The sequence below is a fragment of the Colias croceus genome, chromosome 10 (assembly GCF_905220415.1).
Source record: "Colias croceus chromosome 10, ilColCroc2.1".
Classification (NCBI taxonomy): domain Eukaryota; kingdom Metazoa; phylum Arthropoda; class Insecta; order Lepidoptera; family Pieridae; genus Colias; species Colias croceus.
This window is the reverse complement of record NC_059546.1, coordinates 4,143,404-4,171,264: the sequence shown is the minus strand read 5'-3', so window position 1 is coordinate 4,171,264 and position 27,861 is coordinate 4,143,404. Positions and strand designations below refer to the sequence as shown.

Here is a 27,861-nt window from a genome sequence, read left to right as displayed (position 1 = left end):
ATTTAGTGAGATAAGTGTGCCATAAAGCGGGTACCTTTTCAGACTGAATTAATTAACCCTCTCGGATCGGATTCGTGTGTTGGAGCGTATTAATACAAACTATAAGTCATCGGAGCTGCACTCGCGGCCAACCCTTCCGCGCAAGCTGATGCATGAGTTACGAGTGTGTCGGACGGGCCTCGTCGACCCCGCCGCGCCGGCCGATCGATACGCGCTTTTTGTTATATTCAACCCGTAATTGCTGAAAAGTTTTCACGCCGTAGTCCCGGTCACGCGTATTTTATTACTATGAAATTGAATTATTTATGACGCAATGCACGGTGAGCGTCCATTGTGAACGCCACGCAGCCGCCGCTGAATTTTAATATTGAAATTATGTATTTATACACGCGGGATTATGCGATTAGTATCGCTCGGACCCGACGCTCGTCACAAAATGACATATCAGCGAGAGAGGCTTAATTGCGTCGGCCCTAAAGCCTTGCATGAGATTTATGTATATCCAATCCCGGCCGCCTAATCCCGCTCTTGCCCGGGTCAATTCGACCCCGGAAAAGGTTTTCCCGGTTATTTTCCGTGGAACTTTTAATCCAGCTGAATACCGACATACATCATAGAGGATTAAGAGGTTTAAATTGGAAGTTACCGACGTCCGAAATAAATTTAAATCGGCTGGCAGCCGGTATTGTGATATCGGTACTGATGCTAAATGGGGACCAATTTATCCATAAAGTAAATCTTCTATTACTTTAAGCTTAAAACAACTAATATACATTGTTCACCCAACAGACTTGTATATCAATATCCCTCTTTGCATTGAACGATAAAAATATAAGGTCATGTCCCTTGATTACTGATAATTTAATTATGAAAAAATTCAAAGCATTTTCTCTGAAATATCCTCAATAATTCCTTACTAAACTATGTAATTACTAGATAGTACTTCCCGTGCAATACATACTGCCATATTTCACTCGCTCCCTTTTCAACTGCAAGATTAAAAGGATATCAATAAGAGGCCGATAAATCATTGAAAACCTCTGACTGTGACCGAACCTTCGAGTGGACCCTTCTGAAACACCTGACCACCATATAGTATTATCCCATGTCCCCATATTAAATCTAAAAGCTATTAATATTGTGGAGGATGTGCAATCAAGTATTTTAATTGTATTTTAACTACGGGTACTAGGTATGTTACTACAAATTATTACGGTGGGTACATTTTGTAATCTTCTTTTAGTCGGCTTTCAAAAAGTTTGTTTGACTGATTGAACATACCTAAGTAGTGAAATTTCCTCCACAACATCAGTTAGTTTGATACGATTACGTAATTTAATGTAAACATTTTTTAATCATCATGATGATGATGATTCAAACACTCGACGAACTTGAACTTAGAATATGTAATAAATTAAAAAAAAAATGTTTACATTAAATTACGTAATCGTATTTTGAATAAATTAACATTTTTTACTCTTTTTATAGTTAATGATATTTGATATTAAAACTATAGTTAGATCAAATTTTCTATGAGGCGATAGGTCAAGAACGCTCCACTCCCTAAATATTTAATACATTAGTGTAGTGTTGTGTTAGAACGGGTTTAACGTTCTAAAATGCCGTTATGTTGAATTAGTGTCTTTAAAAGAATGGGCAAAAAATAATGATAATGACTTAATAAATTCGAAATCCATAGAGAAAAAAAGCACTCGAAGTGTTACAAAGTTTGTTTCCAGTTTTACCGAAGTATCTATTTCTTGTATTTTAAACCTAAATTTTAAATCTTCTAGGTTAAAAACATTTTTATATTATTTATTTTAAATTCCCGGTAAATTATCCGTGCATTATCTTGATGAGAATTAACAGGTTATAATAATTTATCTCAGTCAACTCATTTGTTCCCGCTAAATTATTAATGACCGTGCAACCCTTAAGCGAGTTTCAGAAATTATTTCTTAATTCTTACTCTGTGTTTTTGAACTAATGTTTTCCTTATTATAAATATTAAATAATATTACCTATGTATCGGATATTATAAAAATTTATGATGATAAATGTCAATAGTTTCCTCTCATAACCGGAAACTATATATCGTGTATATAATATTGATTCATATTTATTTTAAAACGTCAATTCAATATGAGTAGGTATATGATTTATATACCTACATAGGAACTCGAATACCTTTTACAAATATTTACTGGACCAAAACGAAGCATTATAGTCATGCTAAAAATTACTCAAACTATAAAATTTTTGGCAGAATTTATAACTTATCAAAAGCCAGAATGCACGGGACTGCACAAGCTTACGAAGAAAGCATTCAAACAATCCTCACTTAAAGTAACAAAAGCTATAAAAATATAGATGCGGCAATATTTCAAGCCCAGAACAACTTAGTTGCGAAGTCGCCTCAGCTAATCAAGTGTGAAGTAGCTTTACAGGGGGTCCTCTAAAGGGTGTAATAGAAGGGTTGGGCACAGTACAGGACTTCGGTGATTAATGTACGCGTAATTGTTCCCACATAATGTACAATAACTCGTGTAGATAAACACTAAGCCACAAGAAATATTTATGAGACTGTAGATAGAGACAAATTGTGGCTGCACTGAATTTAGCAGATATTCTTCATGTGCCGCCAATTTGTGTGCTGTGGCAAGAGTTTTGGTGTTAATAGGTGATATGATGAAGTAATCGACAAACAATTATTGTTTATCGCTTTATTTTAGATATGGCTCGGTTTTATGCTTCTCTAATCATCTAAACTGTTGCACCCTTGCAAAGTAAAGCAAAGTATTTAAAGAAACAAAAAAGGAAGATTTGATAAAAAAATACATAGTTTAATGTAAAAAGCAACATGCCTTTAATAGTTAAACAAGGTATCATTAAAATATTTCAAATAAATTGTTAAAGCCCTTAATAATTCACTCTACTCAACTTTAACAAAGTTTATTTATTACGTACAAAAATTCTTAACCAAAACTTTGTACATTAATTTTTCCCTCAGTAATTGTTTACATTCCGAAAGTTAGCTCATATGTAAGGGTCGAATAGACCCAACCCGGTCTATATTAAACCATACCACTTTAGGCAAATAATTACACTACAATCGGGGTCATAAATACCTTTAAAATTGTTAGCGCCCTTAGAGCTACCCGAAATTATTTTCTAATTTTATATCCGTATATTGCGACTATTTACCCATCTTCTATTATTTATTTTTAATTACAATATTACCTTATCCGATATATTTGTGCTTGCATGATCTTTATTCTCAAAAAGGCATGATACCGGTTTCTTATAATGGTACCAAGTAGGTTTGTTACTTAATACCTTTTTATTGATACCAAAAAATTTCACTGAATAGGTACATAGGTACCTACATTAAAAATTACATATTGTACGGAGTCGCTATACCTATCTTTCCACACACGAGTGCGATTACGCGTAAGCAAAGATGTATAAGGTTTATAAATTAAATGTGCTATCTTACCCACGATCTTGGAACAACGGCGTTCATCTATTGTCATCGTTCCGTTTAATTCACCTTTAATTACGTATGTGGCTTAACCTTATTTCTTGTTCGATAAAGGTGAAGAATGCGTTTAGCCCTTGGGCTCAAAAGATAAATTCATGTAATATTTCTTACAACTTCGGCTTATTTCCTGGGTGGTCCAGTAATTGCGCTAATTACAGCATGCTTCTGTTTTAATAGAATGAATTATTGATGTTAGCTTTGATAAATTGTTATTGACCGCCGTGGTCAGTAATTTTTTGTCTATGCCTCCTGGCTGTTGGTATATCATTTTGTGTGCATTTATTTGATATTAAATTATAAATATTTATAATCGTTCATACATAATATCGGCACGATCTAAAATTTTCAATTCGTTTAAATTCAACACCTTACATTTAAATGTGCTTTATTTTTTGTACCTCTTCTATATGTAAATCATGAAAAAGGTTTTAAACCTAATTAGTAATTAGGTACATAAACAAAGTTAAAAACGAATACAAGTAAACGTCACGAATCTTCAGCTAGTGTAGAAAATCACCGCTAGATGGCGCGCTTTTCAAAATTGTTCATTGTTCCTATGAATACACCTGAGCACCTTTTATAAATCTTAAAATCTTAATTGGTGAAAAAAAAAAATACTAAAAAAAAGTTTAAAAAGTACTAAAAATAAGTAGGTATATTTAACACATAAATAATTAAATAATTTTGAAATGCCTATAAATGATTAGATAAATAACTTTTACATACCTACCTACCTGATATGAATCTACGGATGATATGTAGCGCTTTTATTATACCTAATGTTTATTTTTTTGTAGAACTAACAATATACCTACCTAGTGGATACATACGAGTACCTACATTGTAGGTACCTGTAGGCACACAAATTGTTGCTATTAAGAAAAGAGCGTTTAGTAGGTAGGTACATTGTTTCTTCTTCGTTTAAATGTTTTGTCATCGGAATGTTTAAAATTTAAATTATTTAAATACATACATAATTATATTAAAAATTACAATTAACTTCAACAATTTTTACCGATAGGTAAGTAGATACCTAGGTATCTAGGTATACCTACTGTTTCGACGGTGCTCCTAATACAAAATTTATCAAATATTACCTCAGAGAAAACAAAAATAATTTCAAGATGTAAGTACTATTACTATGTAGGTAGATGGTCTAAAAATCCAATTCACACGAACTGAGACAAAAAATTATTAAAAAATGAAATATTTCGCAATTTTATTCCACCATCAAAGCACCTACGAAGATTGCAAAAATTGTCTCCTCTCTTAATAATAATACTCACAAGGGTAACGTACCCCTAAAAATTAAAAAATGGCCGCTAGAACCGCGCTCTCGATTGGTGGCAATAATTCATCCCGCCGCCGCTAGGGGCGCTGGCAGCATGTCATTTGTCTATGTCAACCCCCGCCCCCTCTCCGAGACTACTCAGCAAGATGTAAGCTACAACACTTGTATTGTATAGATATAAACTGAATCTATTATCCTAAATTTTAAATGCATTTAATTTGTTTCCGTAGAACACTTTCCATACTCTTGTTTCGCATTAATGAAATAACATTTTCGTTTACATTATTCATCGCGAATACCTATTTAAGGCTATAAATAACAAATTATGATAAATGTAGTGTGGATGATATTATGATAGCTGTCGCAGGTATGTGGTGTAAAAAGTGTAGACTGGGTCTGGGCGGCAAAAACACATTTCATTGCAGTCATTGAAGTTGTATCCAATTTTAATTTACAGAGTAAAAAGTATAACGATTTTCGTTTCGATGTTGAACTAGCTTATACAATTTTATTAAACTTTTTAATATTTTAGAATTTAGTTCTCAAAAATTTTACCATTTCCATTTATAAATCCTGACTTATAAATTCAATTCATTTTATTATTTTAAATACGAGTAAGATATTAAATTATAATTTATATCTAATAATGATCACATGTATTTAGATTTATTATTTTCTCACGATCGCGTTGTATGAAGGTATAACTACACATTACAAGTAAATAAATAATTGGATTAAGCGTGCCTTCTAAGCACACATAAATCTAGTCTGTTTTTATAAATACACTAGCTAGAGCTATAAGTCAAGGGGACAAGTTCAACCGTTGATTAGATTTTCTAAATAGAATACTTTTATGGTCGCAAAATGGACCTTATTACCTACGGATTAAATCTGTATGTGAATTGTGAATGGAGCTTGAAATAGGAAAAAAGTGGAGGAGCCATCGCGTGATCAAGGGCAGTATCAGAACGCGCACGCACTTACCCAAAATATTTTAATAAACCAGATTATGTGGAGGTTTTGATTTTTCCATACAAAATAGAAGTTATTCGGACGTGTTTTTATGGAATTTTCGTTCAGCCCTCTCCTTAATATACCTACTTATCAAATTTCCCTGTTTTGATCGAAATATTATGTCGGTTAATGTCAGTGCATTTCTAGTTCCGAGAAATAAAAGGTACCTACATTTTGAACATTTCTAACAAAATTCATTTTATATTTGAAGAGATAAGAAATTAATATAAATTGTGTGAGAATGAGTTAAATTTCTTTAAATACAGAAACTTTTGCTTCAAAAACTAGTTCACACTTTGAAATTATATATTTAAATAAATAAAAGAGGACACAAAATAACCAGTTTCGAATAGTTAACATGTTACTTGGAAATTCAGCGTGGGAAATACAATACCTACTAACGTTTCTAAGAAGATTTTATATAAGACTTCTGTTTTATGACATAAAATGTAGCAACATTGTAAGTGATCGTGAGCATTTATCTTGATATAAAAAATAACTGAGCATCGGTGCGATGTTGTCAAGTATTTAAATTATATTTAGGTGTCTTTTTATCATTTAACATCTAACTAGAATATAAAAACCCTTCCAGCTAGTTTTGGGTAAAAGATAATTTTATCGACACTTAAAAATAGGTACGTGCTTATACCTATTACAAATTTGTAATACAAGTTCTTATAATATTATGTTAGTAATTTTGTAGATATTATATTGTACTGTACGTCATAAATTACGAATCTAGGCATCGAAAGCAAAAAGCGTACGCAAAACAAACGTAAAGTATTTCTCTGCATAATTCGCGTTGCGTTAACCTCTATTAAGTCCAACAAGAGTTGACCAAAAATAAATCACCGGCGACAACTCTATCTTTGAAACAACAAAGCATTCGCATTCGCAACGATTATTATCTCTAAAACAAACTTAATGCATTTACGGGTAGTAGCGACACGCTCTAGAGACATTTTACTGCACACAAACTAATAAAGCCATCGCCCTTAACCTTTATATCGTGCTCGATAAGGAATATTTTGCTTCGCAATAGATACATGCGTACAGAACTAAGTTTGCCAACATGCGATTGCGGGCGGCGTAGGCTTTAAGATTAATTGGTTAAAAGTGATTTTTGAATGGATTAATGGTATGTGACGGAGGTGAATAACTAGCAGAGGACCAGTCGTGATCGGGGATCGTGATTGCAACACCGCTGCGTGCCCTTTGTACATGGGTTCTGTAGCCGTGAAAAATCACTTGAACATATAGTTGCTGCTGCCGCCCTCGACGTTCTAATCTAAGTAAGCGACAGCGAAACTGTTGAGCAACTATATGCTGAGGAATTATACATGTCCTGATTGTACCTCTACCAATTCCTTATTCCAATGAGTAATGTATTTGAACTGGGAAATGTTTCTATCATATAAGAATTAATTCTTATAAGTAATATTTTTACTTCTCTGTCTGATCTGAAAAAAGTAGGTGTCTATTTTAGCACATTCTTCATAGCTCTGTGGGTTCATCGCGCAAGTCTTCCGCTATGAACGATTCTATGAATCCAACGACATAGGGCATTGTGGCAGGCATTGCCATTTTCTATTTAAATTCACCAAAATACGATTTTGTATTTCATTGCACATTTTATAACATTTACATCAAGTACCTATAGAATCATTCGAACCGATAATTATGAGTTTACTTACATTGTTAAAAATGTAAAAAATAATAATTATGGTTAGAGGCGTATAAAAAATCCGCTTAAACCAAAATACGAAAATCGCCTTAAACGGGTCAACGTAGACGGCCGCGGTTCAAACCGAGTTTAACAAAGCAAACCAGAAATCTAATATGAATGTAAAATATTTCAAAATATATCTGAATGCATTTAATAAATACTGTTGTCCGACCTTTATAACGTGGAAGTTCAAAGAGAACGTTCTCATCTGTTATTCAGAAAAGGTACCTCTAATATTACATATAAATGAAATTTAACATATATACAAACATGTGGGATTAACTTAAAACGGTCCTTGAATAGTTCTGTTATTGTTCAGACTGTAAACAAATGCATAAAGTGACCCTATCTTACTAAGTAGGTAATACTTAGTTTAGGTTCGTTTTATAATCTTACCTACTTTCGCGCCGGATATAATATGTAGATTGTATTTTTTTGTCGCTAGGTACATCCTGCAATCTGCATTTGAGTGAAATTTGCAGTAACACTTCACTCTCCATTCTCAGTATTTTTAAGAGGATTTTATTGAAATAGAAGCACAGTATGTTAGAGTGCGCACATCTGATTTAGATTTTCTCGAATAGGTATGTCTCCAGTCTCCACATACCTACACATGAATATTTTCTTTACGCCTCCACATATTGTCCTAAAATAAAACCATAATATATTTAATAAGGTCATTAACTGTAATCAATTCCATTTGCCTACACAACATAAACACACAAACAAAACTATTATTACAAACGATGACTAATGTCAAAGCTATCGATATGTCTATCGGTTGAAATTAAAAATTCGAACACCGCCATATCCTAGTATGGCGCACAAGGGATCGTAAAAACGTTATGGCTCTATTCTACGACGTGATGACTCCTGGATCAGTGTTAGCTGAATTTTAATGTAGGGCCCGACTGGCCAATGCGCCATCGTTGGCTTCCGGGAAGTGCTAGTAGCTAAGCTTGTTGATACGGTTTTCGATGAGAAATTTGAGTTTTGACTGGTTTAAATCGCGATCTTTTAAGTGTTTTTTGTCTTCTAAATTAATTCTAAATCAAACACAAGACAATAAATAAGTCTTTTTTACATAGTTTTTGATGAGTAGATATAACGCGAAATTCATTACTTCTATTTTGCGAACGTGATTTTCTCACAGTCAGAATTTTCTAAGTCGTATATAATCCTGAATGAACATTTACGTGTGCATGTACGAAGTTAACATGATAATCAATGCAGGTTCTACGGAGGCACAAATCACACTGCATCACGTAACATCCTGAAAGGGCAAATGGCTCAGAAATTTTATGTGACACTGACTTGTTGAGACGATATTAATGTTAGTGTTGTGAACAATTTATACAACGGTTACATCGATGTTATTGTTATTTGAAAGCGTGCATGATTTGTTTGTTTACAACGATAGATGGCTCTATTTATCTGTTTTAAGTGCAAATGTTTGTTTGTGACGTTTTTAAAGCTTGTGTTATGAGCTGTTGTAAAATGTATGAGGGTTATAGAATAATTTATATTATTGAAATAAATTGCTATACTTACTTATAATACCCACAACTTCAGAGATGAATGTTAAGAAGTAAGGGCAGGGCACACACATTATTGCTTCAATTTTCTTGATGTAATATTTTTTATTTTTATTTCAATGCTTTCCACCCAAACCGTAATTTCATTATTAGACTTCTTAAATATTAGGAACTACCGAATTTTCCAAAATGCTAAACAACCATACATTTAAAATGCGTAATTTCGTGAAAATCATGGGTGTTCGCGCATGCATAGTTTATCACTCGTTAGCTCGCCAATCTGCATGCATGTCCGCTCATCTCGCGGTGTCATTAATTATTTCGACACTGATTAACGTTTAAATCAATCTTGTGATTGGCAGCTCGTATACCTTGTTAGTACTAATAATAATTGTGCATCTATTTATATATAGAATAGGTAAAACAAGAACAGCATTGTAGAAGATCTACATTAATTATAAAATACCTACATATTATGAGTTTGTTAAGTATTTGCTGCAAACCATTGAAAGACACGCACATTGCCTTAAATAACTTTAAATTAGCTAATAAAAGCTCATGTTTTAATGCAAAAAAGGATGAGCATTTAGCACCGTCCTAAGATGTAATGCAAATTTTTTAATTAAGTTATTTGTAAAAGTTAATGAAGCTATAACTAAAGTAGGTATTTCTTAATAATAAGACGTTGTTGAGAAGTTACCTACCAATGCAAATATGCGAATCGAATGCAGGCTGAATGACCGGGTTATGTCTATTTTATCCGATATTTGCTAAAGGTTTTGCTATTATCACTCACTTTTAATGAGAGCGGTAAGTGTTATAAAAAATTAATAATTGGACGGCTGGTGTTCAAAGGATAGGCATGAATTCTATGGAATGTAAACTCGTAAAATAATACGAGTGATGCATGAAGTTGGAACTGTATAAACGACGCTCGTATTAGCTATGGTCCAAGGAATCTTTTTAAATGAACTGCTTCGTGCCAAAAATAGTGCATTGTTCTTTAAATGAAAAATTATTATGCTGTTTGTCTCACTTTTTATGGGAAGAGCTTTAGTGTAATTGTCTGTTGATACCTCTATTTTTATAGAATTTATACTTTTCAGTGTGCTTTTAAAGACAGAGTTATAGGAAAGAAAATTATATTTTCATACCTATTCCATATTATAGTATACTATACCTAACAGAGTACTTATAGTCAATTAAATTCAAAAGGTACACCTGTAAAATATTCATATTTCTCTATCGATTACTAAAGAAAATTACTCGTTTACTAAAGAAAATTGTCGCAAAACAGCTGGCTCGTAATAGAGACTTAAACGTAGTGATGAATGTCGCACGATGTCCTAAGTTGTAAGATCGTCAATTACACCGCACATAACACCTCATAAAGTACACGCAGTTTATATCCACTAGAACATCGCGTGAAGGAAATGCGAATCTAATGAAGAAATTATGGCACCGTAGTGATGTTTATAGCAACCGTGTCGGATAGCTTTCCTATTTTATCTTTGAAGGGCTAAGTGATGTATTATTATAGCCGTTCTGTAATTATCGCCCCGCTATTTAGACGTTACGTTATTAACTATTATGTTTTCTTTTATATGTAAATTTTATAGCGAATAATTGCATTTTATTATATTTCAGTTTACACAATTGCCCATTTCATTTGTATATTTTTTCCAATAATCTCTTTAAATATTGTTAAGACACATGCGCAGCCAAGGTGCTAGAAAGAATTAATCTTATTCACGATAAACAAGCCGTAAAAGTCAAATAAATATAAATGACCATAAACATACATTTTACAGATTAAGTGAATCTAATGTGAAGCCGATAATTTATGGTGTCATCAAATCAATTAGTTTAAAATCCCTGGTCACACCTCCATAATTCGAGATCGACACGCGCGCTCTTTTTTATCAATATAAGCGACACATTGATATGCGAAATGCCTCCGCGATTCGCACGTTGCATACATATGATTAAAAATCGCCGCGGTAGGTGACCGGTGCGTACACAGCTTTAATTGAATAGATTTAAAGCCACACATCGACTCTTAATTGTCTAATTTGTAGCGAAAACAACGCATGGTTTGGCGGACGAATATATTAAGTATGGTATGCAGAAGGACTTTCTTTTGGTACGGGAAATAAACAAAGACTTGTGGAGCATAGTAAGCAGTAGTCGGTTTAGGCTTAAGGTGACCTCTGTGATAAATATTCATCCTGTGAGTGTGTGTGTATAGGTGGATAGCAATATGCAACACGAATGCATCGGTTTTATCGGCGTTATAACTACTACATAGATACAATCTAGATTGCTAAACTTTAGCTCAACCTTACATACAAGTTTTATTAAGTAATCCCTAATACTCATATTATTCTAAAGAAAAGTTTGGCTCCTTATAACTTATTGCATAGTATCTTAGTAGTAGTATCTTAATATTTATTGTGTGCAACGACCATATCGTAGCAAGTGGGAACTGAGGTAGACTTTATCTTGTTGTTTACATTATATTATCGTGATAATTATATGTTTTAGTTATCAGTATACGCTAATAAAAGTTATTATAAGTTAATTGGCAGCTCGATACAAAACGGAAAGGCAATTTTTGAATCTTTAAACTGTTGGCATGTTTTTAATGTCTATAAACTTCTACTTCAACGACTTTAGTTAAACGTCTCTTATTACGGTTTCATACCAAAATTCAAACAATATAACATCGATATGAATGATGCAAAAGGCTGTATCATCACTGATAATTCGGAAATTCTGACATAAACGTTAAAGACATTAGCAGATTAAACTTGCGATTGTGAAATTGGTAAATATGTAGAGCTTATATTTTCATATTAAATTAATAATTTAATGAACAAGTGATGTTTGTACTAAAATATTTATTTACTTTCGTAAACGGTGTCGCAGTGTTTGAATTTTCAAGTCACAGCTCTTTGGGCACTACGTCTCAGAATCGTATTAGGCTAAAAATCAATTAAGTCTAAGTATTGTGAAACTACATTACTATTCTTCAGATAGTTCGTAGTACGTTTTAGTCGTATAATATGGGTGGCCAGTTGGCCACGGTAGGAAGACCAACATTGTAGAACATACGAAGGTAGAATACGAATCCTGCTAACTGAATTGTAAATACCTAAGCCAAATATAAGATATCGACAGCTATATTGACGCCACAGCTTAAGCAATGAACAAGGAACCTTTATAAATACATACAATACTGTCAAATTTAATAGTTAACGACTTGTACCTACCGCAGAAATAATTAATTTAGCAAATAGATGTTCATTTTCATTAAGCAGTCGGTACTCCGACAATATTCTAGCACATTTTTTCTCACAAAACAAGAAATACGTTCACAGTGAAACCGTTAAATAAAGACAAAAGACGACATCCATAAATCGCAGCTGAAAAGTAACCAAAGCATTATACAGTTGCATAACAGAACCGTAACAGTAAATAAAAAGGAGCAGAACTGCACGAAACTGTGCGCTTTTAAATACGGACGACGCTCTGCGCGGGCAAGGCAAAGACATTTATGTTCACTAAACAAGTAGTAAAAGTCACTACTTGAGCGTTTTTATGGCACTCATAAATGTCAGATTGTAAGCGGGTTTTAGCTCGGCCCGTGCGGGCTTTTCGTGGGCGGCCCTATAATTGATTCCGTACGTTCAATTTGTGCATTATAATGATTTCGTTTATGTTTACTTGACATTTATGACACTATACCACGTATAATAAAACGATTTGTTTTTTTTTTCAGGTAAACATTTTCTTCGGACCATTAAGTAGACATCGGGGTGCAAATTAATGGTAAGAAGTAGATGGTTTATTAGTGTAAAAAATAGTTGAGGGTCAGCTGTTCGCTGTCTGGAACTTCGATATTCACTATAATTTTATGTAGAGTAAATATTATGGTAACGTTATACATATACAATGAACAATTTAAAAGTAACCAACTCACGCTATTTTTGTGCGTGATGAATTAAATCAAAGTGAAAAAAAGGTTCCCGAATTCCGGGAACCTTTTTTGAGAGCTCTATCAAAATGATAGGATTCTAAAATTATTATCCCGGGAGGAGAAACATTTAGGTTCGAATATTTAATTAAACCCCTGTGTTAAATTTTAATGAAGTTCATGGGGAATAAATTGTATAAATATTAAGCCAAGTTTAAAAAACTAGTGTCAGATGCCATAGAAAAATAGAGTAATTGGTAGGTACATTTCTAAAATTCAGGTTAAAAAGTGAACATCTTGCTTTTGCATTCCTCACTTTCAAACTATCTGAAAAATAGTACCAGCATTTATTTACTACCCAATAGATAATTCTCTACCACATAACTAACACCATACGTAATCGCTATTACCCCATGTTAACACGTTTTTACCGCTGCATGAACACTCACATTTTGCGTAACAAGGGTGTCGCTGTATAAGGCAAGCGATGGACACTAGAATAGGTTGCGTTTCCACAGCCCTGCTATGCAAATTATTGCATCATTAAACAGTGAGCTTTCGTGTTAGATTGACAGTCTCTCGTCTCCGCTATTTGTTTCTGGCTCTTGATTGGCGTCCTCACAATTACTGTTAGACGCGCGTTTAGCTTCGCCTGTCTTCTGTTTCCTTTTTGGAATTGCAACACCTAGATGTCAGTTCGTCTGTGCATTACACAGGTCTGATTTTTGAGCGTCTAGTTGTATAAATATTTGCATTGCTTTGTGTCCAATTTCTTACTTGCTAAATTAATTATCTAGACACGCGGCAGCGTGTCAAGCCGAGTTCAAGCGAAGAGAACTGGCGAGCAGCAGCCGTGTGTATATTTACACGAACCATTTCGAGCCACTTTTCACCCCCTTATAACTCGAAAACTATTTAAGTTAAATAAACTAAATTTGGTACATATCAAGAGGACCTCAAGATAAACAAGAAACTTAAATTTCATAAATACAGATTAAACAGTTGCGTAGATATTAATATCCAAAAATCGCAATTTTTAAGACTGACTGACTTATAGACATATACAAAACCTAACCCACTTCCAGATGACCTAGAAAGTTCAAATTTTGTAATCAACTAGGTAATAGTGAGTGTACAAAGGAAAAAATCAGAAAATACTGAATTTATCTGTATTTAATTTTTTTTTCAATGACATAAATTTTGTTTGTATGGAAAAATGGAAAAGTTTAAAAAAATAGAAAATAGTATATTCACCTTACTAGTCTTAAAAAATAGATCAAAACTAGTCAGTGGCCGAAAAAAATTTTGAAATCCATCAATAAATGACTGAGATATAGATTATTGAAGTTTACATATTTTAGCGCGAAACATCTGTAGATTCGATGCGCCTCTGACATCACACTCACTCGCGCTAGTATCGCTAGGGCGGATTACTTCGATTGCATGATTTCTTTATTCAAAACTGTTATTAAACGTAAAATAAAAGAAAATTGTAATAAAAATATTGCTCATACAGTTAAAAATAATATATAATTTTACATATTCACATTTATTTATTCTTTATTTATGAGTGTTTAGTTTAGTTTTAATTTCAGTGTAATGGAAGAAGGCTTCGTCGAAGGTCGAAATGATTTAATTTGCGTAATATTAATATAAGTGAAACATCTTTAGGTGCGTTTAGAGTAAAATTTCAAGATCGCGTCATAGCAATACCGTAACGTCATGGAGTAAAGCGATGATTCTTCTACAACGATCTTTGCATCTTGGTAATAGTGTGTGTACAAATTCACGCTGGATGTTTAGAAAATCATGTAATCTTTTAAACAGAAAACGAGTCTAACTCAGCCCCCGGAATCACAGACACAATAGAAAATCTATTGTGTCGTGGCCCGATCGGGCCGCTCGGGGCTCAATGGGTTAAAAAAATGCAGATAATGACGGGGCAATGTGCGCTGACATTCATAATATACAAGAAAATATAGAAAATAATACTAAACAAACCATACAGAGAAACCGCAAGAAAAAATAATAAAAATCGTATATAAAAAGTATTATATTCATAAAGTAAATCAAATTTGCAGAGTAATTTTCTGTACAAAAAGTAATGATATCCCACCAAAAACATAAATGTAAAAATTGGAGCTGAGTTCAGTCGTTGACTTAATTTGCCAAAAAAAGAAATGAGATCTAAATGTGTGCCAAGTTCTGCAGACAGTCCAGAAATTTATTTACAAGGATGTATTAAGTTCTTAGGTTGACTGAAAACTCAATTGTTTTATTTTCCCTTAGAGAACAATGTTTATTCCAAAATATAACTTTTTTAATTTGAATAATATAATTATTTTCACAAAGCAAACAACTAATGACCTATTGAATCCCATAATTTGATGAGGCTAGTTTTACATACTGTTTATATTTTGTGAGGTTCTAAAAACTAGCCTCATCAAATTATGGGGTTCAATAGGTCATTAGTTGTTTGCTTTGTGAAAATAATTATATTATTCAAATTAAAAAAGTTATATTTTGGAATAAACATTGTTCTCTAAGGGAAAATAAAACAATTGAGTTTTCAGTCAACCTAAGAACTTAATACATCCTTGTAAATAAATTTCTGGACTGTCTGCAGAACTTGGCACACATTTAGATCTCATTTCTTTTTTTGGCAAATTAAGTCAACGACTGAACTCGGCTCCAATTTTTACATTTATGTTTTTGGTGGGATTATAATATTCTTGTATAATTCATTAATCTCATTTATAATATGAGTTACTATCTAACCTCATTATCTGTTATTCGTATATATTAGATACCTACTATTCAATATACATATTTTATTATCAAGCTATCATTAAAAGTTGTAGAGCACTTCTTGTTTAATTACTCGAATCCACAAACAATACAGTTTTTTACGTCCCTAATAGCAATCAGCGAAACATTACCAACTACAATTATCTAATAATTCTAGATAATCGTAATGTTAACGGTATCTAATGCCTATACAAAATCAGCGGAGGACAGGCACCTGCGGCGGGACATGTGTATGCTTGTAATGCGACTTTTATTGATATAGCGGCTCCGTTTATTGCTCATACTAACTGTATAAAGGCTTATTAAATTTCTAAATAGTTTTAACACGTTTATGATATGAATGTTATAAACGTCAAAGTTAAAAAAATAAAGTACCTACGCCTTAAACTTTATTCAACAGGATTGTTTTAGTAAAATAACTTATTATGCCACACATTCAATATATTCAGATTTTGTGGGTTTTAAGTGTCTTGTTGAAGTTGAAGAAATGACAGTAGGTATACAAAATATATGATAGTATACGATATATCGCATCGTAAGCCTCAACGATATATCGTCTACGTTCCCATAAATTTGTAAAGGAAGTTTAGAGCTATAGGCAGATTGGATCCTAACTGTACCTAGTATCGAAATTGTACCGATTGCAAATTTCTCATGTGTGCAACATAAATAGATTTTTTGTTAAAATAAACGTTAAAGAAACAACAAATTATTTGCATAAACTTTTCTTTACATACTAAGCTTATGCGCTCAATTGTAGGTACCTACACTTAGAAAGGCTGGGCATCTCTGGGATTTCCAACAAGATTACTTGTAACAGTTTATAGTTTTGTAGGTGCCAAACTCTCAACCTTGCGAATCTATTTGCAAGCCACGTACACGCCAGTTGTAAATTGAATTTTATATCTGCAATGATGGTGGCCTGATCGTGTGTGGCAAAGAGAAAACTAAGACGGTTTTAGAGGAATTTTTGCACGTTTTTCTTGTATTAAGATGTAAGAGAAGACGCTATGAGGTGCATAATTTCTCAAAAAAGAAAAAAAAAAAGTTAACTTTACGCTACTTTGCAAAAAAATAATAAAAACTCAGTCAGATATTTTAAATGTTAACATAAGGTAAATTTATATTTGGAAATCCTTTGAGACTATTTGTTTCTATTCGTTACGAAGAGCTTAATAAGCTTTATTGAAATAGATTCATGAGCACTTCTAAAGTTGATTTTACTAGCAATTCCTACTGACTTTTACGGTCAAGAATAACTCATTATTCTTAATGTTTACAATTACATTAAATAATTTATAAAAAAATTAAAGAATAGAAAAAAATATCATATTTTTCGCAATAATATAAAAAAATAATCCTATAATTCAGGATATTATCTACAATAATTAACCTATGGTACAGTCATGATCGTAATCACAAAAAAAAACCTCAAAAATCGTTTTATACAAAAACACGCCATTCCACACCTATTTGCCACACCATACTTGAATATTGAAAGCTAATCATTGCACCGCTTGCACCAATAGTAATGGCGCGAAGCCCGATGCTTGCCCGATAGCATTGTGCGCGCGCGCCGATCGCGTCGCCGATTGGGGCAGCCTGTCGCTTACGTGTCGCCTCTCGACTATCTCGGGCCCCATCGCACGCAAATTATAATCGATACCATTATTGTAATATCCGAGAACATTCGAGAACTATTGTTGCTACGATCGCTGCGTGGGCGAACGAAAAGAGTTGCCTGGAGGCAGTCCCATTTAATTGCACCCTTTTAAGCTGGTAGAGCGCTACACATATTATGTACTGTTGTTAATCATTCATAGAATTCAATAATTGGTTGTCGTTTGACATTTTCTACGCGACTGTCCTACCAATAAAACTTAAATAAGTACCTAGTACCTACTCGCAGTAAAGTGCTGCATAATAGCTTATTATGTGTCTTCAGCTGCAAATAGTATTTGTATCGTATCAATAGAAATTAGACAATACATAAAATATATTCATACGAATACTTTATTTACTTAAAGTTAAATTTAAAAGCTTGAAAACATCACTCTCAAGTAATGAAATGCCAATGTTTGATTTCATTGCACGAATAAATTATAAATGATCGAACAATTTGTCCGATTTTTATCTTTTCAATTAATGTTACAGCGTCGTTATTATAATTTTTAATTACCAAAAGCTCGCATACTGATTTAAATAAAGTATAAAATTGCTTTAAACTTCATTTAAAGTAATATAATATTTAGAAAACGTAAAAAATGCTTAACATGTACCGTAATACTTATTCGTTATAATTTGTTCTATAACACATTTAATTTATAGCGTGAATTAAACAATTCGTTTATCGATCGCAAATAAATGATTTGGCTTTACATAAAACTTGTAAACAAAACAAAGGGACAGGTGAAAGTCCTTTGGAACAAGGTTAATACACTAAGGCATCACGCGAGACACAACAGCTGTTACGTAAAAGAGCGTTTAACGGCTTTAAGCTATAAATTGGAACGATATAAGGTCAGGGTCCCCATATAAACGTTCAGTGCTCGATGCACTACACCGCAAAGTGGTCATTCGTTTCAAATAAATTACCATGTAATGGCACGTTAATTTGCATACTCTGGTCCTCATCCGCAATCACGACACTCGAAAAACAACTTTATTTTGTAAAGTTTAAAATGGTTATTTCATTTTATGTGTGATTTCATTCAATAACTTCGGCTACAGTGCTGCCGCTGCGGATAAATTGAAGACTAAAACGTTTTTGGTAGTTCGAGCACCATCCGCGAGATGGCGCTAGGGGACGAAAGCTCTCTGATGTGGTTCTTGTCGAAGCACAAGGGTGGCGCAGGGGTTGAAATGGTTCGTGAAATGTACGAAGGGATGTTTTCATTCGGCTGAAATATTTCGTTGCAAATCTCAAAGATGGCGCTCTACTATATTCGCATACCCGAAAGCTTTTAGGAGCGGAGTGAGAAATTCATTCGAATGAAAAGTTGTATTAGTTAGTACTTAGTAGAGATGTGGTAGAGACCTATGCGAAATTTGAAACTTGTGTATGATATTTATTTTAAGGTAATTTATAGTTGCACTTCATCTACTAATAGATATAATGAAACTGTATAATTTACTAACTTTTGAGTACATATATAAGCAAGAGGCAAGTAATGATTTATTGTTGATTGACTGATTTTTAATATTTCATCTAAAATTAAAAAATAAAAAACAAATAAAATTAAATAAACATGTATGAATTACTTATGTATGAATTTAAGCTAATCTTATAATAGCTCTACTTTTTGGACTGTGAACAACGACGGTGAATATCAAACCTATGTTATATTACCTATTACAATTAAAATGGGAACAGTTAATTATAAATCTTTATCAAAGATAATATCTTTGTACAAATATATTTATGAAGAATGGAACAAAACCCGAACTAAGTATAGCCAAAAACAAACAGCCCAACTTATTTGCCCTAGACGAAACTCGGTCAAAGTGTTAAGTTGAGTTAAACATTGTAATATGTTATCTAGCCTTGATCTTTACATAGCTTTATATTAAGTTTTAATAGATTTTGATATTAACTATACTTATCATTGAACGTAGTTAAATCTTCTTTATGTATAGGTATTAGGTATTCTAAAGAAAGTTACTTAGAAAGTTGGTAGGTACTTACATCTATCGTTTTGTTGCGAGGAATAAAATAAGACCTCTCCTTAGAGATTTATTAAAATAGAATAACTAAAACTTTATTATACTAAAGCTAAACTTTCAAACATCGTTATCCTTGTAGAAGTTCATTTATGAAAATAAATTAAAACATTTACCTATCTATTAATTATTTTATTCATTTGCTCTAGGTACCATATATTTGTCTCCATCGCGTAAAAACAATCTGAGTTAACAGTATTTGTTTTGACAAACTTTCATAACTTTTCTTTGATACATAATTTGTCAACGTTTATTTCCGCGTTGCGCAAACCAATCGTTCTCACAAAGCTTTGCAGTCATTCAACAATTCATCGCAGAGAACGCGACAGCTACCGTAGTCGCTTTTAAATCGCTCCATTATACTAATCTTTAACAATAAAAGTGAAAGCCGAAAACTTCATGCAAATTTCGTTTCACATAAACATACCTGGCTTCTTACTTTTGATGCATTGTTGAATCGCTATAAGCAAGCCAAGCGACAATGGCAGCAATAAATTAGAAACTCCCGAAGGATTTGACCCAATTGTCGCTTTTGTTGCGTTCTGATATTGTTCAGTAATTGTTTTTGACTTACCTGTTAATTTCAGTGGGCGGAAACCCATGGGCTATAAATAACTCATACCTACGTTTAAAATTCTTCATAATTTTATTCACGTTTTTATCTGATATATTTTAAAACAATCGTAATACGATCGTTCATTTCGTATGAAAATCTATAACCCGCTTTTAAATTTGTTCTTTCATGGAAGAAATATAACTTAGCACGATATTGATACGGGTTATATTGGTTTAACGTTGGAACTTGGGATTATTAAACAAATCCGCAAAACCACCCCTCGTTTATAAATTTCGTCGCTAAATTCGGTTTCAGCGAACATTTACAGCCGTTCGGGTCTCTCAAAACAATGTACGAACGCTCTGAACAATTATACACCCCAAGCCATAAATACGAAGACAATTCAAGCATACATCCGAGAAATTTAGACGTCTCATGCACTAAGCAAACACATATGATTTATAACTAAACACGGGGACCGTTGACGTTTCCACACCATAAATCGCGTCCCTTCAAGGCGAGCGGACATCGGGTGGTATATGAAGAGAATGGACTCGACGACAGTGCGGATAAGTTCTGCTAGGTATACCGTGTACCAGGCCGATGGCCGGTGCGCCGGGTGGCCACCCGACCGGGTATAAATCTGGAGCATCCGGCTCGCCACCGCGCCGGTAGTGGCGACGATTATTCACCCAATATCGAGTTTTGGCTTCACTTGCTAGCTTCTAATCTTCGGTTTCGTCGCACACAATTTATGAGCTCACAGCTCGATATTTTTTAATAGTGTTTACTGGCACAGCTCTGAAGTGGCGCTGTATTATGATTTTTTATGATATATTGGACATATTATGCATTTAATAAGTGATAGGGAAACTTAGATAAAGTGTGTGTATACAAATATTCATCTTGCAGAGATATCAAAGGTTCAGAAAAACGATAATACCATTTAAAGGTTATTTCAGTCAAGTCACGAATCCTTATAATAAAAACATTGTCCCGACCTATGACTTATACAAACGCGACCCAAATCAGATAATCTATATCTAGAATACTAATCTACCTAAAGAATTACAAACTACTTTTATAAAATAAATACATCCGTTTGCCGTTTGCTACCATTTCAAAAAGTTTCACATAATTTTCATGATATTTAAACCTAAGATTTTTCATTTTTGATCTTATACTTAGACGTTATCTATTTATTATTTTGGTGGCATAGAGAAACTAACATGTTATTTATTCAAAATCTTATAAGGATATTATTGATGATCTAGGGCATATAAAAAAACACCTGAAACAATTAATTTATCTTTTTTTTTATTTAAAGTATAACAAAATATTAAAACAGAAAATTATTTATCAACAATAATTCCAGAACACACGACTAATACAGAACCTTGGTCATAAATCATTTCGCCATTTTTGTTTTCAACGCACCGATAACTCTTTTGTCACGGGGTGATGTTGGGGCCAATGGAGTTATTTATATTTTCTTTTGCTGGAAGAAAATTTCCTTTCTGTAAGCTTCATGGGTCAGTGATCAGATTCGACGCTGTAGGCGAGCGGACGTTCTGAAAACCAATGTATGTTACATTTTCTATGGTATAAAGTTGAACATAAAATACGTACCTAGGGATAGATAGTGGAAGTAATGTTAAACAATAAAACGTTTAAGAATGTTAAGCAATATTAAGGATAATATTCTTATACGATTAGATGAGTGAAATTATCAAATTTTATACGATAACCCATTTATTGTCTAAGTGTTTCATTTTAATAGTTCATTAACATATGCCTGAGCATATTTTATAGTTCGATTAGACCAGTTTAAAAAATAACAAGAAAAATCATATTTTCCTTACACGAATTCTCAGTTGTACCCTCCTCCTTACTATAAGCACCCCACCGTTATACGGAACCCTGGCCCGAGCGCACCCCAGCGGGCAAATAATTGTTTATTTTCGATCGCCACACACTTATGTGCAACTACCATTTATTATTTGGTTCACTTTGAATTCATTTCGGTAATGAGTATAAATAATGTAACAATTTTTTATTTAAAATTGTATTATAGAAGAGTTTATAATTAATTGGGTATTTTATGGAAGAAACAGGGAAATCCCTACATTAGAAACATTAACTCAATTAACCAATAAACTAGGTAAAAGGTAGGTAGGTTAATACTAAACATTTGTGTTGTGTGAAACTTCATATTCAATTTTCATTAAAAAAGTGATTGAAGCTTAACTAATATGCATGATTAAAATAATGATAACATTCATTATCATCCCCTTCACATTTCTGTTTTTGATTGATGATTCATTAAAAAATAATATTTTGGTAATTATTGCGCATATTTCATACGCAATAATGCACAAAATGTAAACCACCAGACCATATTTTACCAGTGTTTGATAGAAATTAGACCAATTGACCGACTTCTCCGATCTTAACCAGCCCATTTATATACCCACTACCATGGTTCGCTTACCACTAATAAGATAATTCTTATCATTTCTCCTTCTGCTTGTTAATAAATTTTATAATTATTCAAAATTAGAACATAAATAATTTTTGAGATTTCGTTCGACCACGGTTCGGTTACCACTTTTATGATTATTATAATTTTATTGCAATTGCTCATTTAAAACACAGTACCTATATTTATAAATTTTATGAATATGAGCATAAAACCCTCTGAAATTAGTCGTTTCTATGATATATTTTGTAAAAATAATTTAATTAAATAAACTAGGTATATAAATCAATTTGTTTAAGATCGAAATTTAGAACTGCCGGTACGCAATAATGTAGGTATCTAACCGGCTCAAGTGTTCCAAAGAAAATTAACGTATTGAGTTATTCATTGGTAGTTTTCATTATCATCCTTCACCCCGCCTAATTCTCATACATAGAGGAGTTGACATAAATAACAGAATATAGAGGAAAGCGGCGCATAGACAACACAATAGCAAATGTCGACTCACTCGCGACTATTGTACCGTGGCGCGGGAGGCGTTACGAATCAATGGAGGGAATTATCGGCACAGAGCAATACGTAGAAACGCATTAGAGCTAATTAATTTGAATAATTATTTACAGAAAATACTAATTGTATAAGACAGCATGCTTACATTTGTAACGCTAATTAGATTATGGCAGTTTGAGATGATATGATAAGTTGAAGATAATTTTACTTTTAATTCTCAAACTTGCATGATAACGTTGCATTCCATCGCACCAAATTACAAGTACCTATACAATTAATTATTTAATAGCTATAAATTAAATGATAATGAAAATCAATACCGCTTGCAATTGTTATTTTATTAATGTATTACAAAACGATTATTCAACATGAACATAAAATATGATAGATATTATTATTAACGATGCCTGACGAAGCATGTTCATTTGAATATTTAAGCCGGAAAATTATGTTTTGCTTACTTCTAACGCGTTGTAATCAACGAATTTATATTTTCCTGTGTTGCGTATAAAATTGTAGAGCGACCGCGACGGTCTAATCTATGCCAGTCTCTGTTCAAGATTAGTCCGTCCCACGCAGCGTGTCGGTTGAAGAGGTAAATGAAATGCTATCCGGAGGGGAAAACTTAAATTAGGGGAGACCGGGGATGGTTGGCTATAGGGGCAGGTAGACTAAACAACAATAACTCGCCACCATCACGTGTTTTTCATCAACCAATTACGAGCGACGATGCCTCCCTACGACCCGCTAACTTGTGTGAAGTGAGCCGCCGCAGTCGCGTGGCGTTCGTGAGTGGCATCACATGTTGTATTTTTGGTCTCGGTAAGTAACTTTTTTCGTTCGTACTTTTTTTGTTATTGTGTCTTTGGATCTGTTAGAAACAATGCTGTTGTTATGCCAAATGTAAATATGATAATTTTATTCTAAATTACACAGTATTGCTTCCATGTTAGTGCCAGAGTTTGCATATGATACGCAGGTGAAATTCAAAATGGCGTCAGGGGTTGGTTGACTAATTTTGTTCGGGGTAGGTAGACTAATTGGTCAACCAACCCCTTTATAATAAGTATAACATTTTATCATTTTATTTAAAGAATTGTGTGGGCTAATGGTTAATGTGCATCATCAATGTAAACACTGTTATAGTCTTCTCTCACATACTAAATTACAGTTGTATTTTTACAGAAAATGAGGACGTACAAAAGAAAATCTGAAAGGGGTGATGTACCAAAAGATATCATAGAAAGAGCTTGCCACGAAGTAATCTTCGATAATAATAGCATCAACGCCGCATCAAAGAAATACCAAATTCCATACAAAACGTTGCATCGTTATGTGACTAAACTTAAACAAAAGCTAGAACGTTATCCGAATTCCGAACCTCGGGAAAGCTGATTTGACCCTGGACACGGCGGGGTACATAAATAATAGGCAGGTATTTAGCGATGACGAAGAAAATAAACTGGTACCTAGCTTATTTGAAGACGGCTGCTGACATTTATTATGGATTAACACCGTATGAGACACGCAAGTTTGCATTTGAATACGCAAAAAAGAATAATAAAACTGTACCTGAATCTTGGAATACAAAATTAATGGCTGGCGAAGATTGGCTTGGTAATTTCTTAAAACGTCATCCCTCGTTATCAATAAGATCACCTCAACCTACAAGCCTATCTAGAGCTACGTCGTTCAACAAACAAAATGTATCTGAGTTCTTTGTTAATTTGGGTAAAATGACTTTGGCTGAAAGAGGCACTTTAGTGACAATTGCAGTTAGCAATTTCAGCTCTCGGCAACATGGTTCCCCCGTTATTTGTTTTTCCAAGAGTACATTTCAAGGAGCATTTTCTTAAGGCGGGTCCTATAGGTTCAGAAGGTGACGCTAACCCATCTGGGAGGATGAAAGAAGAAAATTTCATAAAATACGCAAAGCATTTTGTGAAACACGTGAAACCCAGTAAAGAAAAGCCTATTCTTCTGCTCTTGGACAACCACGACTCACATTTATCAATCGAGGTGCTGGATTATTTCAAAAACAATGGGATTACAGTTTTGTCATTCCCCCCTCATTGTAGCCACAAACTACAACCACTTGACAGAAACGTTTACGGACCTCTCAAGAAATATTACAATAAAGCCAGCGACAACTGGCTAGCTACTCATCCTGGAAAAACCATCACAATTTACGATATTCCGGTTTATTAAATAAAAAGTTTCTATCATTTAGTACATTTTAATGTTTTATTTTATACTAATCCTCTTTATTTACACTAATTACTGCCTAGGTCAACCTACCCCATGCCTTTAGTCAACTTACCCCGGACATGGGGTAGGTTGACCAAGCGTCAGGGGTTTAGAAAATCGACTAAATAAATATTATAATGATAAATATATAGGTTATAGATTAGTATTTTAGGTACCTGAATAGTTCTTCTATCTGTATCAACTGCTATTTTTGTTATATACAGTTAAACATCAAAGATATACGAACTCAAGTCAAAAGTTAGTCAACCATCCCCGGTCTCCCCTACTGAATTTGGGGGTCAAAGAAATAAGTCTTTTAGACACATACGACACGCCACACTGAACCTATTGATTTAAAAACGCTGAACTATTTAAATTAAAATGTATTGATTTTTTGCTACCCTACTCGTATTTTACCCTAAACGTGTGCCGCTATGATTACTAGTGCTTATGTTATATACATATTAGTGATAGATACATAAATAATGAAATGTGTAAAATGAGAGGCACAAGCAAGCAATTTACTGTCGACGTCATTATAAATTTTGTTTACAACCAGAATACGAACGTAAAATAATTTTATTGGTAAAAGATAACAATCAAAAAATCTAATAAAACTATTACGTGATAGGAAGCTATAAAATAAGTGTCTTTCAAGTCGCCTACCATTAACTGTTTGACAAATGCATCACGTTACATATTGCTTAAATTAAGGAAGGGTCCTAGTAATGATACCATTTACGATTATCATCGTCGATCGCTACCGCACCGGGCTAAATGCCGCCAAATTTAAAATTAGAACGTCATAATCTAACTCATCGATAAAAAAAATATATAGCCTGCCAGTTTTCCACATTTGTATTATATTAAGCTTTAAGGTCGAGATGCATAAAGTTTATATTCAGTCGATTTAAATTAAACATATAGAGCGAAACATCTGCCGTTTTAGCTCCAAGTCTACATTTGAAATTTTGAAAAAAGAAGAAGCCGCAACAGATGCGACATGTTGGATTCTTCCAAGCAGATGTTAATAAAACTCCCTCATCATAGATTAGGCTGGCTGATTTTTTGTTTTTGTCCACTTTTATTGAAACAATACCGTTCCTTATATGGCAACGTTTGTTTTTTAGCATGCGGGTAAGATAATGGTTATAATCGGTCCGTCGCATTACGTGTACAATGTAATCGACATTTTTTATAATTTGTTTTAACAAGGTGTATTCATTGTTGTGCTATTGTAAATTAACGTAATCGCTAATCAAATTAAAGATCGCGATGACCTTCTCATATACATATCATGCTTGTTACCAGCCCTTAATAGTAGTACGTGATAATATTATTAATTAGGTATAACATACATTTGGATACTTAGTGTAAATGATCCGTTGACTTTTATGTCACTAATGATCTTTAGTGGACTCTCTTAAATATCTTATAATAATTGCATTTTGTTATCAAGAGCTTTGAAATTTAACATTGAAAAGTTAAACAAAACAATTAAAATTCAACATTGCAAGTAATGTTGAATATTTCAGAATCACAGAGTAGTAAACATTCCTAACATCCAGAACGAATCGAACATTCGTAGTATCGAAAAAAACCTTAACGAAGTTTTGAAATTATCGTGAAGCCGAAATTTCACGGTCAATTTTTATATACAGCGGCGGTTGGCACTGGCTTAATCATAGTACAATCTAGTTTAACTGTCGTTTGACATGCGAGCCTTCGTGGACTGAAATTAGATAAAGAGGGAAAACAATTTCGTGTATTAGGAAACGTCGAGACCTTGGCCAGAAACGTTGAGAAATGTGCGTTCAAGTTTTGTGTAAAAATATGGAAAAGTATTACAGTTATTTCTGTTTTATGTTGTCGCTATTATAATGTTGCTTGCACGTTACTCGGCTTGACAAATTGCGGTCATATATAATTTCTTTCGACATACTCCTAAATATAGGAATATGGTAAAATATCAACTTCTGATAAGACATTATGCAAATATTTTCCTACCCTTTAGTAAATTCATATTGTGCAGGGTTGTGATTAACATTAATGGTATTTTTAGCCACTACGAAACTTTTCTCGAGGAAGTTCCTACCCGTGCATCATTCAAGGAATGTGGGCTTTTACATGCAGTAGTTTATATGCATGTATCGGACGTAAAGTATATTGTATCTAGTATTTAGGCATGACGTCACCGAACACCGCCATGGTCCGTGGTCTCATACAATAGGCGCCACGGGCTATTCCGTCGGCCTCGCCCTCCACCACGGATATAAAATTTATGAGGGGTACATTCTCACTCTATAATTACGTATCGATTCGGGGGCCCTGTCACGACGCCCAAATATTATTATTCATGCGTCTTCAATTACGGCTTCAAAGGTTACATAGATTGTTATTTGGTTGTTAAATCTGGGCTAGACGGACGATATTCGATAAAATTAATCGCGTTCCTTTT

General features: G+C 33.5%; 1 protein-coding gene across 6 annotated transcripts in view; it reads left to right on the top strand.

Moving 5' to 3' along the window:
- The window catches only part of LOC123695111 (homeotic protein antennapedia-like), a 150,450-nt gene that overhangs the window by 49,275 nt on the left and 73,314 nt on the right, over positions 1-27,861 (top strand). For 4 of the 6 annotated variants that reach the window (XM_045640839.1, XM_045640840.1, XM_045640834.1 and 1 more), the window contains exon 2: positions 12,889-12,938. The exons of the other annotated variants lie outside the window; for them this stretch is intronic. The gene's annotated coding sequence lies outside the window, so the exon portion shown is untranslated. The remainder of the gene's footprint in view (positions 1-12,888; positions 12,939-27,861) is intronic. 6 annotated transcript variants of the gene reach the window in all.